Below are 15,951 nucleotides of genomic sequence, written 5' to 3'. Positions count from 1 at the left end.
ATCATCTCTATCTGTCCTTTTCAATCACTGTGCTGTCATCTTCTTCCTCTGAGTTACTGTTGTTATAGTTCTATCATTAATTGTTTGTAGTTCTCTGCTTGGCGCAGGGGGGTTAGTCTTATGTTGATACTCACTGCTGACAGAGTCCCAGAACTGAGGGGCAGGGCTATTCCCAAGGTGCCAACAGGAAGGAGAAAAAAGTATTTCCTGCCTCCCTAAAGGAATGATGGGAATAACCCATGGAGATGTCCTCCTAACCTCAGAGGAGAAGGAACAGCATAATTGCCAAGAGAAGAAATAAAATACAGAAAAGTAGGACAAAGATACAATTGCTAAATGGGGGGTGGGGCAGCGAGGGCAGCCTCGTTTTCTCTTGTTGCTCCTCCCCCCCCCCCCCTTACTCTCGGAAGAAGTGTGCTTGCACACAAAAGCTTATACCTGGAATAAAATGTTGTTGGTCTTAAAAGTGCCATGGGACTCCATTTGCTCTCTCTCCTTCTGGCTCTTTCCTTCCCCCTCCCTCCCCAGGGGAAGAGGGGGAGGAGCCCTCAGCCAATGGTGGGAAGGGAGGCCTGGATTTCTTTCTGTCCTCTATGAAGCAGGAAATAAGAGAGACTGGGCAAAAGGACCTGCAAAGCAGGAAGCAGCTGAGAGCCAGTCGCTCAGGGGTCAGATAGGAGCCCTGCAGGGTCTGGATCCTGCCTGGGGGCCATATGTTTGACACCCCTGCCCTTGAAGAATTAAGTCATAATAGGCCAGAGGTGTTACCTGGAATGTGTGGGTGTGTTTCATCCATGTCAGTTAGGTTCTTGCATAGGGACATTACATAACATTAGCAGAGAGCTCAAGTAGCATAGAGGCTAGGAGACAAATAAACAAGTAGCTGATGCAGGTCTCACCTATGCTAAGAGCCCTTAGGTAACCTTAGACAAGCAGTATTTTTGCACTTGTAGCTCTATATCAGCAATATGCAAGTGTCAGTATTATGTCACTTCAGTGTTGTAAGGATTACAAGAAATTCTTTGTATGGTTTTTGATATAAAGGCTAAATATTATAATTAGCAGGGTTTGATCTGCTTTTCAGCAAGGGGCCCAACGTGTTTGGCTCTTTCTTTTGGATACCTTTCCCATCAGAGCAGTCCAACAGGCAAGGCTGTGTGTACCTTTGATTGTAAAGATTCACATTTTGTACTGTGATTCAGATTCTGCTGCAAAAAAGCTGAATTCTGCAGTCTTTAAATTATGAAAACTAAGTTTACGTTATTTCTTAGTTTACATAATTCTGCAATTTCTACTGTTTTGCATATTTTATTTTGCTTCTGCTAGTCATGGGGAAAGGCAGGAAGATGTATAGGGCCCTGAAAGTTCTCTGGCTGATGAAATTTCATTAGGCAAGTGCTCGCTCACTTTCAACCATATCTCTTGCAATTGTGAGGTCTGGAAAATATGATCTTTTCAATGAAAGCTGTGGCATTATATGCTAAATATCTGACTGTTGCTGCACTGTGTTGAAATTAGTGAAGCCATTCATACTTGTAGCCGTCCATTCTTGTAGCAGCCACCACCTCCTGTGACTTCTCAGTATCGTTTCGTACACTTGACCATGGTAACCTTCTGGGCTGTGTCTGAAGGTTGGAACTAGGGAAACACCACTTTGGTTCCAAAATATGGTGATTGGAGGTTCTTGTTCTCTTTGGTAAGACTTTTCTTCAGGATTTGTTTACGCCTTCCAATTTTGTCCTTTTTAATACTTATATGTAATTATAGGGAGTGAAGTGTTAGTGGTATGTTAGTGGTCCATCTCATATTTTTCCTTTGGGTGCCTGGAATGTGTAATTATCTGAGGATGAATAAACTTAAGATCAAACAGATGCCTTTTGGTTTGAGGATTACACTTTCAGGGTCAGGTTTGCATCTTGGGAGGTGTCCTTGTATACTACAATCCCAAGTAGCTGCTGTGGTCTTGAATGCATTTTTTCAGTTTTGATCTGCCAGCTATACCTATATGAGTTGAACATAAAGAGTTAGCTAGTGTCATTCATGTCTTGGTAACTTCCAGGCTGGGCTGCCATAATGTGATCTACATGGGATTGCTGTTGAAGATGGAAATTTCAATTGGTTCAAAATGGTGCTATCCAATTTTTGGCTGATGTAAGCTAACAAGAACATACTGCATTTATATTGGTAGTCAATGAATTTTTTTTAAGATGCTTGTTGGCTCATCTCAAGATATTGGCTTTGTTTTTTAAAGTGGTTTTGGTCCAGAAAATAGTGGAGAAGCTCTGTCCTTAGATGATACCCCTTTTCCACTCTTCCCCGACATACTTTAAGATCTGCCAATAATGCCATGCTTTGGGTGCCATTTTTTGTGTAAGTAAGGTTGTCTGTAATGTAGTAATGTAGTAAAGTAATGGTGCTGGAGAAGACTCTTGAGAGTCCCTTGGACTGCAAGAAGATCAAATCAGTCAATCCTAAAAGAAATCAACACTGACTGTTCCCTGGAAGGCCAGAGAATGAAACTGAAGCTCAAATACTTTGGCCACCAAATGAGAAGGGAGCACTCACTGGAGAAGACCCTGATACTGGGAAAGATTGAAGGTCAAAGAAGACAGGGACGGCAAAGAATGAGATGGTTAGACAGTGTCATAGATGCAACGAACATGAAGTTGAGCAAACTTCAGAGGACGGTGGAAGACCTGAAGGCCTGGTGTGATCTGGTCCATGGGGTCGCGAAGAGCCGGACTCGACTGTGCGACTGAACAACAAAAAGGTTGTCATCCACTAGGAATGGAATCTTTTCCGGGAGCAAACTTCAGAGGACGGTGGAAGACCTGAAGGCCTGGTGTGATCTGGTCCATGGGGTCGCGAAGAGCCGGACTCGACTGTGCGACTGAACAACAAAAAGGTTGTCATCCACTAGGAATGGAATCTTTTCCGTGAGTTGTCCCAGTGCTGTGAAATGCTCTTCTTACGTTTGACCCTGTTGCTGTTGCTAAGAAAACTAGCGAAAGCATTTTTGTGAGGCTTCTGAAAGGAAGATTTCTTTACTGCTTTTAGATCTACTGTTTGATTAATTTGATTATTACAATTTGATTTGTGTAGTTTATCTTAATATTTGTACTGTTTTTAACACTGCAGAAAGCTTAGAATTTTTAATGGTAAGATGATCTATAAATGTAGTAAATAATGAGTGGTGTGAATGAGAGATAGTTGTAGTACATGAAGAAATCCTGATCCATGAGGTTGGACAGGTCCCCTGGTGGTGCCTGATAAAATAGGATCTTATGGAAGAGGCAGTTCTGAATGAAAAATTTCAAAGGAACTTCTGGAGTTACCACATTCAGAATCCTATTCTGTGGCCTAAATTATTATATTTACACCATCTCTCTATATAATAATCCTGTTTTGGGGTGGCCACATTCTATGCTTTCTCTCAGCCATTGGCCCGTCAGCTGCTACTCAAGAGTACTCGCATGCCATTGGCAAGGTGCTGGGTCTGTTCCCCGCCCACTCCCCTTTCAGCCACTCTGCCCTGACAGAATTCCTGGCAAATGGCTTTCTGTCTTGACGAAGACACTTCTCCTGCTTGCCTCCTGTGTGGGAAGAAGAAGAAGAGAAGAGATTGGATTTATACCCCGCCTGAAGGTGTCTCAGAGCGGCTTACAAACTCCTTTCCCTTCCTTTCCCCACAACAGACACCCTGTGAGGTAGGTGGGGCTGAGCTGTGACAGAAACTTCTCCTTTTCAAGAACAGCTCTTATCAGAACTATGGCTTGCCCAAGGTCATTCAGCCAGGTACGGGGAGTAACCTTTCCCTCAGTGGCTGTTGGTAGCTGTAACGAAATGGTAGTTACCTGTGTTTGTAATATGGCTGCTGTCTGTGGTTGTCTGTTTAAAATGTTCTGCCATAAGGTTTAATTGAGCTGTAGTTCCAGAGAGGGGCCTGTAGGGACACTAGATTGAATGGGGCTTCCTCATCTTTTAGAGTACAGTTCCCAGCTGCTGCAAGGCAGAAAAGGGTGGGAAAACAGAGACTGTCCCAATGCGCGGGGCGGCATCAATACAGACTGCAGCCCATCGGGGAGGAGGCCGTCTTCGTCCTACAGGATGTTAGGAAGGGCTCCTGCTGCCTGTGCTGACCAGGCTGTCCAGGCCACAAGCCAGAGACCTGGGGGAACCCTGGGAGGCAGCAGAAATTCAGCCACTCCAGTCGGCTGGACTGGGGAATGAATGGAAGTTTCCCTGCTCTTAGGGAAGGAGGAGGGTGTTTAACCCCTGTTGATTTATGCCCTATTGGTTCATAGTGCTGTGCCTTATTCATTTAATGTGTGTAACTGTGTAAATAGTTAAATAAATTCTTTTATTTGGGCTAATAATCTGTGGTGTGCTCTGACCACATAGTCTCCCCTGCTCTGCACAATAACAAAGGGAGGGGGTAGCCCAAGGAGGCAAGGAAAGGCCAGACCCTTGGGTTGCCAACTTTCCAGGGATCCCCCAAAGATTGGGGATTCCATCTCCAAACAGGGAGATTCGCCCAGAGGGGTCTCAGTGTCCCTCTAAAAAGGCAGTGCCAATTCAGTGAGTGGCAGCAGCGAACTTGAGTGAGATATGCCCACGGGACAAGGATGGGAGGCGAACAGCTGAGTTGTAAACTGGAGCCCATTTCACCACAGTGGGCAACCAAGCTTGGTTCAGACAAAGGAAGGAAACCCTTTGCAGGCCTTTGTGAGGTAGTCATTGGGGCCAGTCCTGACTAGGCTTGCCAGCTCCAGGTAGGGATATTCCTAGATATTTTCTGGTAGAGTCTATGGAAGCCAGGGTTTGGGGAAGGGAGAGGCCTCAGCTGAACAGAATGAACGGGGGGGGGAGATGTTGTCTGGAGTCCAGTTGTGATACCTGGTGATCTTCAGGCTCCACCTGGAGGTTGGCTACCCTAGGCATAGCATTCAGTGTTTCGGAGCAGGGTCTCTGAGATCCAGGTTCTTGCTGTAGAAGCTGAGTGGGTGATTTTGGACCAGTCATAGACTTTCAGCCTAACCTACCTCCCAGGGTTGTTGTGCAAGTCAAAAGGGGGAGAGGAGAATGATGTAAGCTGCTTTGGTTCCCATGGCAAAGAAATACTAGTTTTCCGCCTGGGAAACCTTTGTTGCCAATCTCCAGGTGAGGGCTGGAGATCACTCAGAATTACAACTGCTCTCCAGATGGCAGAGATCACTTCCCCTGGAGAAAATGGAGAACTCTGCTGAGATAACCCCCCCCCCCGACAGCCAATGTGACGTGGCAGTCAGGGCTTCAGAGCACAGTGGAGACTGCAGGTGGGGGAGATGGGAAGCTGAAAAGAGGGGGAAAAGGTAGGTAGGTTAATGATTGGCTGGGAAGGAGATAGGGTTGCCAACTCCAGGTGGGAAATTCCTGGAGATTTGAGGGATGGAGCCTGGAGAGGGTGAGGTTTGAGGAGGGAGTGGGACCTTAGACAGGCACAATGCCATAGACTCCATCCTCCCAACCAGCCATTCCCTCCTGGGGAACCACTGTTGCCAATCTCCAGGTGAGGTCTGGATATCACTCAGGATTACAATTGATCTCCAGGAGGGAGGGGGGAGGAGATGGAAAGCTGAAATCAGAGGGGCAGATAATGGCAGGTTGATGCTTGGCTGGGAAGGAGATAGGGTGGCCAACTCAAGGTTCGGAAATTCCTGGAGTTTTGAGGGGTGGAGCCTGGAGAGGGTGAGGTTTGAGGAGGGGTGGCACCTCAGAAAGGTACAATGCCATACACTCCCCCCTCCAAACCAGCCACAGAAGTCCGTGTTAGAAGGAGTCGGATATTTGCTGGCATCAGTTTTACTTGTAGGCTAGATTCATTTAGTGCTTGTGATAGATGTAGCTGGTTTTCTGGTGCATGGTCTTTCAGTTATGACTGTTCATGAACAGTCTGTTTCTAGTTTCCAGCTGAAGTCTGTGGCTGTCAGATTCACACCTCTTCATTTCTGGGCTTGATGAGAGACTCTGAAGGGAATGTTGTCTTCCATGGCAGATGTAGGAGGAACAATTACTAGAACTGTGTATTCATGGGTTCCCTTAGAACTGTTCTCATGTATGGTTGGTGTCGCTACATGGCTAAACTTTAAGTCTTCTTACCTCCATACATTACAGGGATCGAAGCCTCTCCTTTTTTAGCCACTTGTAAGGTTTGAACTATCTTGCTAGAGATTTCACTATTTTTCGTTTTTCAGTTTGATGTTGCTGAAAGACTTTCATGCATTCTTTTGTTGTAGTCTCTTACAACTTATGGAAAGATCATTTCCATTGTTGAGACTTGCTTCCTTTACTGGAAGAGCAATTCCACTGAGGAAAGGGGTCAGTTTTATCCTCTTGTCCATCCTCACACCAGCCTACCAACCTATGCAACTGTTTCTCTGTATAAATCCTGCAACTCCAGGAATGCTTGGGGAGGGGGGGAGTCAGAAGGGAATGCAGAAATGGAGAGACATGCAGCAAAACTTCATGTGCCTTCCACACAGAGATTTGGATACATGCACTTTCCCCAATACCTCCTCCAGTCCAGTTCTAGCTATAATGTTCTCTATTGTGCATGTGAAAGGCATACATGGTGAAATCCTCCAAGGGTGCATAGCCATTCATCTGGGAGTCCCCAACTTTTTAAAGCCTGTGGGCACATTGGCAATCATTTTGTGGCTGGCTCTGCCTGCTGCAGCAGCCATTGTTGCTGCACCCACCGTGACATCGGAATTCCCAACACAGTGCAGAATGATCCTTGTGCTGAGGTGGCAGCTGCTGCCAAAGAAACAGTTTTGAAATCTGTACAGGCAATCAAATCTCCAATAGTTAATCAGAAGCCTTGCTGGACAGAAGCCCTGCAATACATGTTCGTTCTGAGCCATCTAATCTACTCCAGTTGTTTTGTCATAAAGTGGCTGATTTAATGTTACCAAACAGAAAAACTGGATGATCTGATGCAAAAAGGAAGAAAGTAGAAGGATTTCCTGGATTTATGAAAAGGCTGTGGTACAGTTGCAGATGTCACATAAGACTGTAGCCTTGAGGAAGACAGTGCTTCTGTAAAGCTGTTCCATTCTTTAAATTTGGAGGAAAAAATGAGCATGTGTATGGGGGAAACAGAAAGAAAACATTTTTTTCTTCAAACATTTCTGTGTTTTCCCCATGGGGCTTCACATCTCTGGTCTGGGATTAGAGAGCTGATTCAGGCTGCCCCTTGCAGTGCCTGTAACAGTGGTCTCTGTTGCAAGTGGGTGTACGAAAAAGTGGAAGCCTTTCCCCCCTGCTCTCCTGTGACTTATTGATGGGCTTTTTGTACAGTCAGCCTCATCTAAACCCAGCAAATGACAGCTGTCTGCCACTGATGCATGTAAGGAATACTCTGCCCTCCAATTAAGATGGGTTTTGGGGAGGTCTTTTTTCATACTACTAAGTTGAGTGATGTGGAAAGAGGAAGGAGGAGGGGCAATGCACGTCTCTATTCTGAATTGGGAGAGATGGGGAAAACCTGATGTATAGGTATGAGATAGGTGATAACTCCCTAGGCAACAATCCTACAGAGAGATTTTAATGGTAACATGCTAAATATGACTCAGTGTGGTGGTCTGATTTAATGGCAGGTTGTTGAGTTACGAGAATGATAAAGCAATATACCGTATGAGGGAAAATTTAAAGGAGCTATGCACTTCAAATATTATCAGTTGATTTCACTATGATCAAATACTCCATGAAGCCAGGAATGCAATGGTGTTTAGGTAGCAGTTTAGCTTTTTAGTTTCATGGTGGTGTAATTTGTCACTATAAGCAGGAGTGAGGAGAATTTGCACCCTAGAACAGTAGTAGTTGGGGCTTAACACAGCTCCAGTTGGCCACCTGTTGTGGCCAACCCTGAACAGGAATGCATGAAATAATGCAATACAATTTTTATTTCTAACATAATTAATATACAGTTTCTTGTAGTTTCAAGCACAGTTGATGATGAAAAGATGCAAGCTTATTTTTCTCACTTGAAAAAAGAAGAGGAGACCCTGTTATGCTTGAATACTCCTGCCATGAACCCAGAGGGAGGAAACAAGATGCTTTTTCCACTGCTGAGGGGGAGGTAGTACCCATCTATCCTTCACTTCTTTTCCTGTCTCTGCAAGAGACAGACTAGAGACAGGGCATTTTTATGATGGCACCTTACTTTTAGAATGCCTTCTTCCCTTGAGGTTCATCTGGCATCCATTTTACGATCTTTTAGGCACTAAACCAATATGTATCTTTTTATTTATGCTGTTAATTAGGGGTTTTATTTTTCCAGCTTTTTAATGGTCTGCTTCTGGTCTGAGGTAATTTTTGTAAATAGTTTTATGTTGTTTGTGGTCCGGGTACATTTCTAATGGTTTGCGGGGAGGGTGGGGGTATAAATTGAATTAATAAAATAAATTATGTCGATAATTGTAAGCTGCCTCAAGCAGGCCTCTGAAGAGGTGGCATAGAAATCTAAACTAAAAAAAATAAAGAAGGTGACTTGTCTGAAGAGTTCTTCAACAAGCTCCCAAATCTCATAGGCTGTTCTCACAACAGGAGGTGCCTTTCTTATTACGAAGAGCATTAAAGATCCTCCAGCTGTCTGCCCCAAGGCTAAATTGACAAAAGATTATGAGAATGGGTTCCCTGAGGTTTTCTGTAGACCAAAGTAGTTGTGCTCTGTATTTCCATTCTTCCTGCTTTTTTCATAGAAGAAAATGAGGAATTGGCTGAACCTTTCAACCAGTGTTTTCATGTTGGGCGTGCCAAAAAGTTATATTTTTCCCCTCCAGAAAGTGTCTGTGTTACTCAAGATTTCACTAGTGATAGCCCCAATTATTATCTCACCTCAGTGGTGGCAGCGTTCTAACAAAAAGGATCGCTCAAAGACACTGTGGACAGGGCATATGAAGTCTTTGTAAATTCCAGTAGAGCTTCAGAAGCAACTTCTCTTATAGTCCATGGTTATGTTATATGGCTGAGTATTTACTTAAATGCAAGATTAGTCGTCCGTCCCCCCCCCCCGGTATGCCATCAAAATAAGAGGGGATGATCTTACATTTGTATACAAATTATAGTTACGCCTGATAATAAAACTCTTTTTCTTTATAACATTTTTGGGGGTCATCTTATACTGGATCAGATAATTGGTGGTATTGTTTATTCAGACTGGCAGTGACCAGTGTTCCCTCTAAGCTGAGTTAGTGTGAGCTAGCTCACAGTTTTTTAGCCTCTGGCTCACACATTTTTGTCTCAGCTCAGGAAGGATGGCTCCAGAGCAAACTAATTTATGCAGTAGCCAAATGGCTCGCTCACAGCTTGAATTCCAGTAGCTCACAAAGTAGAATTTCTGCTCACAAGACTCCACAGCTTAGAGGGAACATTGGCAGTGACTCTCCAGAGTCTCAACCAGATGGCTTTTGCATCATCTACTACCTGGTAAATTTAACTGGATATGCTGGGGATTGAGCCTGGGACCTTTTGCATGCAAAGTAGATGCTCTGCCAGTGAGCCACAGCCCCCTTACCCTGAGAGTCATCTTCCTTTCTAATAAAGTATTAAAAAACTATCCCAATCTGAATAGGAAGCCAAAACTACCTTGTCAGACTGGAAAGGACAGCAGCCTTCATGGCTGATACTAGCCTTGATTCCATGAATTTTTCTCCAAAGCCATGCTCTCTGCTCTAGTTGTCAGCAGAAACCTGTAGCTCAAAAACTGGACAGTTGATGCCCCCTCAAAGTCCAGTGTAGTCACATGGCCTTTCCTCAGGTGCAGCCTTGATGGTAACAGTCTAGAGGACTTCCTGACAGAAACAACAAGGAAAAGGTCTTGCCCTTATCAAAATAAGAAGATAGACTCCAGCAAACCTGTGTTTCACAGTCCATTTGCCACTATGGAGCCTTATGGAGATTACACGGAAACTACAAGAGATCTTCCTAATAAAAGTTCAAACTCTCATTCAAGGCAGGCCTTCAGTCTTCCAATTCGAATTGCTCTTCTGGAAACAACAAGGGGAACAAGTCCTGCCAACAGTATAAATTACACCAGGCCCCCACTGGTTGTGGGGAGACTGCAGCATTTCATTCAAGTCTGGCTCAGTTTTGCCCAGAACGCTGGGTAAAAGATACCTTAAGGAGTGCTCGGTATATGGACTTTGGTCTTCCTCTTTACAATACTTTCCTGAAATCTCCTGTCTCCCAGATAGAGATATGGTGCCATAAACCACTGGACCAGGTAGTAGGTGATGTGAAAGACCTCTGGCTGAGACGCTGGAGAGCTACTGCCAGTCTGAGTAGACAGTACTTTGAAGGACCAGTGATCTAATCTAGTATCTTATTTTGATCACGAGATGCCATAAACCGCCTCTGAGAGATTGCAGCTATAAAGCCTGATCCGTTGCCTCAAAAGTTGTCTAGTATCTACAGCAGGAGTGGCCAAACTGTGGCTCGGGAGCCACACATGGCTCTTTCACACATATTGTGTGGCTTCCAGCTGGGTGGCTGGGGAAGCAAAGGGGAGGTGGTCTTCCCTTCCCCAACCAGTATTCCCCTCTCTAGGTAGGCTTGGGGGGGGGGAGCAGAGAAAGAAAGGAACTTTAACTTTCAATGTTTCTTCAAAGCCCCCTCACCACTGGCCAACTTGGAGAAGGTGTTTCTTTAAATCCCTTCTCCAAGCCAAGCCGGCTGGCATGGGGGCCATAGGGGGGGTTGGAGAACATATTTAAAGTTGCTTTCTTTCTGCCTCCTCCCTCCCTCATCTATTTGCTTTCTTTGTTTCTGTTACTCTATCTTTCTCTCTATCCCTCCATTCTTTCCACTTTTTTCTTTCTCCCTTCCTCACCCTCCCTCCACATCTATTTGCTTTCTTTGTTTCTATCTCTTTCTTGCTCTCTCTTCCTTTCTTCTCTCCCCTCCCTCCATTTGCTTTCTTCGTTTTCTCTTTTTGCCTCCCCCCCAATCTATTTGCTTTCTTTCCATCTTTCTTTTTCTGTTTCATTTTCTCCTTCTCTCTCTCTCTCCCCCTTCCCCCTCCACCCTCATCTATTTGCTTTCTTTCTCTCTTTTTCTTTCCACCTCTTGCATTCTTTCTTTCCACCTCTCTTTCTTTCTCTCAGACAAATAAATATTGTTAGCAAACAAATAAATATCATTGGACAAATAAATATTATCAATATCTGTTTTTACCCCTTTTGTTTTTATTTTTGGCAGTCTCATTTAATGTTAATAAAAATCAAATTTGGATATTTTTCAATAAAAATGTATGTGTACTATTTGTTCATGTCTTGTGGCTCTCAAACATCTGATGTTTGTTCTATGTGGCTCTTACATAAACAAGTTTGGCCACCCCTGATCCTATAGAATATCTTCTTCACAGTCCCCAAAAAGAATGGGGACTGGGCAGCCATAGTTGATCTTAAATTTCTAAACAAATATTTGAAATGTTGGAAACTCATGAGGGAAACACTCAAAACTTTCACAGAGGCTCTCCAAACAAAAGACTTTGAGGCGTCTATAGACTTATCCAAAGCAAATAATCATTTACCAGTTTTTTCCCTTCCACAGGAGATCCTCTCAGCTCACCTTCTGCAAGAAATACTTTCAGTTCATGGCCATGCCATTCTGGGAAGTTGTACTGAATCATTTTACACTTAATGTCATATTCTTGTAGTAGTGATATCAGCAAGGTGTGTATGCAACTTGGGAGCCCTTTCCATTGTGAAGAGGTTATGAGTCTTTTACAAAGATTTGGTAGTGGTTTGCCTTGATCCCTCTTTTATGCCCAGGGTGAATCATGATTTCACAGATCTTGGGATATCTACCTTTCTGCCTAAAGCTTGCACATCCCAAAGGAGAAATTGACTCACTCTGGACTCCGGTGGATTGTTATGTATCTATCTAAGATTGAGAGCTCCCACTAGAAAATAAGACTGCTTCTTCACAGCCCCTTTCATTAGGGACAAAAAGCATGGCATACACATCTCAAGATTTACAGCCCCCGAGGGGATCACCACTCAGTCTATAAGTACCTTTACTTGTGTGCCCTTTAGCCCTAATACTTCTGTTGCGGACATCTGTAAAGCAGCAGTGTGGGTCTCTGCATCCATGCTTATGAGGCAATATAAAATGAAGTCTGCTGTTACGACTGATGCAGCTTTTGGCAGCTGGTCCTTCAGCAGGTGTTCTAATTTGGTCTGGTTGGCAGACAGATGATGTTCCATCCCTGTTTTGTTGTGGGCTTTTTAACATCCCAAGCATAGCAGGGTGCCTTCCTTTCTCTCAAATGAGAATGGAACATTTGACTTACTATGACTTTCTTTCTATTTGAGGAAGAGAACATATTGGACCCACTCATAAAGTTGTGTGTGGTTTTCTCTTGGGGTCTATGCTCACTTTCCCTGAGGCAACAAGAAGTATTCTGTTATCATGTTCTTTATTGGGGCCAGTGTTCCCTCTAAGCTGAGTTAGTGTGAGCTAGTTCACAGTTTTTTAGCCTCCGGCTCACACAGTTTTTGTCTCAGCTCAGGAAGGATGGCTCCAGAGCAAACTAATTTATGCAGTAGCCAAATCGCTGGCTCACAACTTTCATGCCTGTAGCTCACAAAGTAGAATTTTTGCTCACAAGACTCCACAGCTTAGAGGGAACATTGATTGGGGCTATATATTCCTTCTCCCCTTGTGTTCCTGGTTTCTGATCCTGGTCATGGACCAGACATCTCAAGAGTTCTGGTGTATTCTTTCTTGAATGGACACACACCACAGAGTCATTGGATAGCTTTGAAGAGTGAGTGGGTATTCCATGCCCTTCAGTGGTCCAAAGAGTAACCTATTTCCTACCTCCAGGGCTCATGGGAGAAGGAATACCCAAACATTAGAAGGAACCTTTACAGGCCCTCACCTGGATAACCCAGGCAAGCCTGATCTCATCAGATCTTGGAAGCTAAGCAGGGCCAGCCCTGACAAGTATTTGAAAGGGAGACCTCCAAGGAATACCAGGGCTGGGATGCAGAGGTAGGGAATAGTGGGCCACCTCTCTGAAACGTCCAAGCCCCACTAGGGGTTGCCAGAAGTCAACCATGACTTCCAGGCATACACACACACACACACACAAAATACCCACAAAAAAAAGAGAAGGAACCTTTACAGTAAGACCAGTGCTCCGTACTTCGCCATTGGACTTCTGCCATAGACAAATCTTGGGCTTTTTAAAAAAACCAAACCTTACTTGCAAAAATGCTGAAACAGAATTGAAAAATCCTAAGACAATTACATTTAATTCTTCTTGTTTTTCCACTGTTTTTTCATAACTGTAAATTGTTGTTATTATACTATAATAAATTATATCTTGCCTTTCTGCCTTCATCAGGGCCCCCAAGGTGGCTAACACATTAGACCCCTAAATAATACAAATATGTCATTAAAACCAAACAAAAACACATCATTAAAACAATTAAAACTAAGGTAAAAATACATACAAAAACATAAAAATAAAGGGCAGAAAGGAGGGATATCTGAGGGGATGTCAGACAAAAAAAAATATCTTCACCTGCTAGAGGAAGATAGCAACAGAAGGGGATAACTGAGTCTCAGGGTAGAGAGTTTCAGAGTTTTTGTGCCCTGACCAAGAAGGCCCTTCCCCTGGTGGGCACCCATCTAATCTCAGAAGGTGCGGGCATCCGAAGGAGGACTGCAGAAGATGACCAGGGCAGTGGGGAAGCTTGTATGAGAGTAGAAGATGCTTCAGGTGTGCTGATCCCAAGCTATATAGGGCTTCGAAGGTCAACACCAGCACTAAGAATTGGGCTTGGAAGCTAATTGGTAGATGGACCAAGGCTGGAGTTATATGACCCCTGTGTCCTACTTCTGTCAACATCCTGGTTTTAGCATTTTGCATTATGCACTAGTTGAAACTTCTGAACACCTTTCAAGGGCCGCCCCACGTAGAGGGCATTGCTGTAGTCTAATCTAGATATAATGGGGGAATGGACCATAGTGGCCTTTCTGCCCAGAAAGGGCTGTAGCTGTCTAACCAGTCAAAGCAGGTAAAAGTCACTCCTGGCCACAGCTGCCACCTGCTTGTCCAACAGTAGACTTGGGTCCAAGAGCACTTCCAAACTGCAGACTTACAGACAGAGCTGAGTGTCATCCACATACTGATGATAACCCAGTCCAAATTTCTAGATGACCTCACTCAGCAGTTTCATGTGGATGTTTAAAAGCATAGAAGACAAGATGGAGCTTTGTAGGACCCCAAAGGTCCATGGGCTTGAGCAGCAGTTCCCCAGCACTCACTTCTGAAACCTGTCTTCTAGGAGGACTGGAACCACTGCAAAGCTGAGGTCCATGGGAAACAACAAAGTTGAACTCTTTCTGTGGGCATTCCGGCACAGGCTATTAACTGGGATGACCAAAGCTTTTTCAGTCCCATAACCAGGCCTATAACCAGATTAGAAGGTTCAAAACAATCAGCTTCATCCAGCAATGCTTGAAGTTGGACAGCCACCACCAGTTCAGTCATCTTGCTCAAGAATGGAGTATTAGAGACTGGTCAATAGTTGTTGAAATCCCCTGGGTCCATGATAGGCTTCTTTAGTAATAGACACACAACAGCCTGTTTCAAGGCTGGGGTGACCGCTGCCTTTTTCAAGGAGGCATTCACTATCTCTTGGTCTCAGTCATCCAGCCCCTCCTAGCTGATTTAAGTAGCCAGGAAGGGCAAGGGTCATACAAGCAGGGTCAAAACCTTCAAGGACCCTGTCTATATCCTCAAACTGAATAAGCTGAAAAGTATCCCAAATAACTGGACAAGTTGGCACTATGTGACCGTCTCACTGCTAATGCATTGTTTAAGTTGATGCAGATGTGAGACGTTCCATCTGCTAAGTGTTGAGCAAAGCAGTCACAGCAGGTTACAACCAGTCTATCTTTTGCAGGCCAGATCCTAGCAGGCCTCTGACTGACTGGAACAGCTTTGCTAGGCTAAACTGTGCAGATGCAGTGGTGGTGGAAAAGTGCTGTTTCTTTACCACCATCACTGCCACGAAATATATTTTAAAATTAGCCTTCACCTGTGTCTTATTGGATTTGGCCTGAGTATCCCTCTGCTATTGCTCTAGCTGTTTCCCTTGTCTTTTCATTGCCTGCAGTCCCTCAGAAATCAAGGGACTCTCTGGGCTCCAATACCTGAGACTCTGTGCCAGGGAGTGATCATGTCAACTGGCCAGGTCATTTCATCATTCCAGAAGTCAGCCAAGGTATTGATAGGAGCAACAGGAAAATTGCCATGAGCTGTCAGAAAACCATTTGGATCCATCAGAATCCAGGGAGGATCATTTTAATAGAACCTCACTCCACACACAGTCTTGTATTCCCTGTAAATCTAAACTCAGGCAAATAAGGATTATCCATGATAAAGGAGCCATCATCTTTGCCTTCAAATCACATTCATCCAACCCAAAATAGGACAGTATATCAAGAGTGTGACCTGCACAATGTGTAGGACAATTATCTGAGACAGGCCCATGGTTGTCACGGAGGCAATGAAATTCTGAGCTGCTTCCTTGGTATGAATGTTGAAGTTCCCCAGGACAACGATCCTAGGGGTTTTGAACACCCCCTGGGGGGGGGGGGTTGAACACATCACAAGATTACCTCTGTCAGCTCAAGCAGGGAGGGGAGCCTGTTAGGCAATGTGGTGGGTGATATACTAACAGAATCCCAAATCTCTGAATACTGATATTAGGTACGCAGCCGCAAAACTGGAAGTGTCCTGGATGGGGTACTGTGTGGAGGATGGGTACTGAGTTTTTTACACTATAATGACACTGTTTTCTGCACCCACCTGACCTATGCTGATGTATCACCAGATGTACTGGGGGACACAATGGGGAGGGGATAGCCCCTCCCCCAGCCAAGTCTCAGTGA

Source organism: Gekko japonicus, unplaced genomic scaffold (assembly GCF_001447785.1).
Source record: "Gekko japonicus isolate JY-2015 unplaced genomic scaffold, Gekko_japonicus_V1.1 scaffold59, whole genome shotgun sequence".
NCBI classification, from domain to species: domain Eukaryota; kingdom Metazoa; phylum Chordata; class Lepidosauria; order Squamata; family Gekkonidae; genus Gekko; species Gekko japonicus.
The sequence above is the reverse complement of the archived record's forward strand: the minus strand, read 5'-3'. Positions refer to the sequence as shown.